This window comes from Echinops telfairi, unplaced genomic scaffold, assembly GCF_000313985.2.
Source record: "Echinops telfairi isolate 266 unplaced genomic scaffold, ASM31398v2 ScPeMD7_7458;HRSCAF=8496, whole genome shotgun sequence".
In the NCBI taxonomy this organism is placed as follows: domain Eukaryota; kingdom Metazoa; phylum Chordata; class Mammalia; order Afrosoricida; family Tenrecidae; genus Echinops; species Echinops telfairi.
Genome location: NW_022111358.1, coordinates 13,704,451 through 13,708,118, shown reverse-complemented (window position 1 = coordinate 13,708,118; position 3,668 = coordinate 13,704,451).

The following is a 3,668-nucleotide window of genomic DNA, read 5'->3' as shown; positions in this document are numbered from 1 at the left end:
CCCCACCCCACCCCACCAATTCACATTGGGTATGATTTTGGTCTGAGTATTAGATGCCTGATACCTGATCCCATCTACACCTCATGATCACACAGGCTGGTGTGCTTCTTCCATGTGGGGTTTGTTGCTTCTGAGCTAGATGGCTGCTTATTACCCTTCAAGTCTTTAAGACTCCAGACGCTATGTCTTTTGATAGCTGGGTACCATCAGCTTTCTTCACCACATTTGCTTATGCACCCGCTTTGTCTTCAGTGATCGTGTTGGGAAGGTGAGCATCATAGAATGCTGGATTACTAGAACAAAGTGTTGTTGTGTTGAGGGAGTACTTGAGTCGAGGCCCAATGTCCATCTGCAACCTTAATACTTGACATATAGATATGAGCTCATAGTTCTATTCCGCTCTCGTTATATATATTTTTCATATGTACATGCCTGTATTTAGAAGAACCAGGAGGCAAAGGACATTTATAGAGGCATAAAATTATTTTTGTTGCTACTTCATAACTGTAATTTTGCTACTGTTATAAATTGAGAAACCCCTGTGAAAGGGTCATTTGACCCCCCCTCCCAAAGGGTTCTCGACCCACAGATTGAGAACCGCTGCTCTAAGGGCTCCAGGAAAGGGCACAGGCTTGGGGTCAGTCCGCCTTGGGTGTGACTCTACTAACAGCTACGGAACCTTGGACAAATCTAAACCTTGCTTTTTTCCTCTGTAAAGTGGGAGTTGTCACACAGCTCCAGATGAACATGTATATTCAGTGGGCACCCAGTAGGTGTTCCTCAGCTGCTCCTGGTAGGCCCAGGAGTTGGCCATAGGGTCAGAGGACAACCTGGTCTCTACAGGAGAGAAATAAGCAATGATGAGAGCGATCAAAACCACTGCCATCAAAACAAACACACAATCGAAGCCACCACATCACGGCCTGGAACTGAGCACTTTGCCAGGAGGGAGCCAGGGCCGTCACCAGGGTCTCTGGCAGGTCCAGCTCAGCTGACATGAAAAAAGCCAGGCGCCACCATCCCCAGGCCTCTGGACGTGGGCTCCAAGTCAGTCCGATGCTCCCACGGACACACCTCCCGGCCCGGTCATCTGGGGCTTAGCGTCCGGGGCTAGAGGACACTCAGCCGACCTCTTTGCCCTTTTGCAGTGGTGAGACTGAGGCTTGCCCATCATCACCTCATCAGCTAACATTCCCAGTGGCTGGGACCCATGGGATTGTGAAAGTACTGTGTGGCCTTGGGTCCCTTCACTGCTCTGCGCCTCCATGCCATCTCTCCCAAAAGGAAGCTCATCGCCTCTACCCTGACAGTGAGGAGTCCCTGAGAGGCACCACACCAGGAGTCCAGTGCCACACTGGGTACCCAGGCCTGGCGAGGACCCTGCATGTCCTCCCTGGGTATCCCCTCTCTTTGGGGAGACATTACACACAAGGAGTCAACAACCTGCATGCTGGGCTCTAGGGATAACCCCACCCCATGCCTCTTTGAATGCAGTGTGCTCCCAGGTAAAAGGCACTCCCTGCCAAGCTTGCCCATGCCCCACAGGGAGTACAGGCAGCTGGAGCCAGCTGGTTCCCTGAGGGCTTCAGGACTTGGAATGTAATTGCCTAATTGGGAATTCATCCAGGCCACCTGCCCTGCCCCCCTTCCCCCCAAAAAAGACTTAGCAACAACAGCTAGATTCCCAAGGCTTTAACAGCTCTGCCCGTCCCTCCCCCTCAAGCATTAAGTGGTGGTGTAGTCCTTGCCTCTTGTCTGAGGAAGTTGAGGCTGAGGGTCACTGGGAACTAGGTCAGGGTCAGCTGGCCATTCACAGACCAATTTTATGTTATTTTGCAGATGACAGTCTGGGGCCCAGACAAGAAAGTGACATTGTCCAAGGTCACACTGTTAGGGGCGGAGTTTAACCTTGTACTTATCTCTTGTCCAGTTTGCCTGCCAAGCAGCTGCTTCAGCAGTAGGTGGGCATGTGAATACTTCTTGAATCACCAACGATCTGACCCTAGCCTACATCATAAACAGAAGGAGAAAGGGGTGGGGAGGGTACCAGCCTGGGGTCACACCAGGGAGGGAGGAGCAGCAAGCACAGGCTTTTTTGTGCTTGTTTATTAACCTGTAGTGAGCAGTTTCTCATGTAGTTACACACCTGTTCACTACAGATCAGTAAGTAGGCACAAGTAAGCCAGGGCTGGTATGTACATGTGAAGAGGAACGATGGATGGATGTATGGATTGTGATAAGAGTTGTATGAGCCCCTAATAAAATGATTTAAAAAAAAAAGAAAAAGAAAATTCCATGGCTTCAATTAGGCACAGCTTAGTCCTAACAGTAACATCCTTGCTTTGCAACACTGTAAAGAGGTCTTGTATACAAATTCACCAAATAAAATGCAGCATTTGAAAAAATGAAAAAGGACACCATTTTCCCTTTGAGAGAGCCAGTGGTCTGGATGACAGAGACATTAAGCAAATTAAACCCCATCCAGAGGGCGGGGGGTTTGCACAAGGGGTGGGGTGGAGCAGGGTGAACCCCGAAGCCAAGTAGGGCAGGCTGGGGAGCTGGTGACTAAACGAGTTCTCTGTGGAAAAGCGCGCCACTGAGGGTGTGTGTGTGCAGGCCTGTGTGTCTGTGTAGTGGGTGTATGTGTGTCTCTCTATGGGATGTCGGGGTCTGGGTGGAAACACTCGGGGTCTGCCTGGACGATTTCCATGTTTTGTGTGCGTGCCTGTGTGTGTGTCTACTTATGGTAATTACGTGAGCGCGCCTCTGTGTGTCTGAGGGTAGTGGTGCAGGTGTTGGTGTGCTTGTGTATGTTTCCAAGTGTGTGCATTTGGCGGGGAATCAGAGAGAGACAGGGAGAAACCTTGTTTGCTCAGAACTGGGGCTTTCCCAGGACATGGGCCGGTTGGTACTAAAGCTGTCCAGGGCAGCTGTGGGAGGTCAAAGGCAGGGGCTGAGCTGTCATGTTCAAAAGAAAATAGGACAGCAAGTAGGAGCAGGGTGAAGGAACTAACCAGGCCAAGTCACACACAGTCCCATTTAAGCTCCCACCGAGGGCTGGGCCCCACCAGGCCAGTGGGGAGCCGAGGCTTTGGGGCTTAGCCCAAGAACTCTAAGGCAGCGGTTCTCCACCTTCCTAATGCCACGACCCTTTCATACAGTTCCTCATGTGGTGGGAGCCCCCCCAACCATAACATTATTTTATTTATTTTTATTAAATACTTTTATTGGGGGCTCTTACAGCTCTGATCACAATCCATACATTCCTCCAGTGTGTCAAGCACATTTGCACATAATGCCGCCATCATCATTTTCAAAGCATTCTTTTCCCACTTGAGCCCCTGATATCAGCTCCCCATTTCTTCCCCCTCCCTCCCCAGCTCACCCTCCCTCATGAACCCTTGATAAGTTATAGATTATTATTTCCATATCTTACATCGTCCTCTGTCACCCACCCACTATTTCATTATTCTTCCCCCTGTCAGAATGTTCTAGATTGATCCTTGTGATCAATTCATTTTCTCTCCCCCCACCCTCCCCTAATCCTACTGATATCTCAATTCTTATTGTTGGCCCTGAGGGTTTTATCTATCCTGAATTCCCTGTGTTTCAGGCTCTTCTCTGTAGCAGTGTGCATGTTCTGGTCTAATCTGATTTGTAAGGTAGAA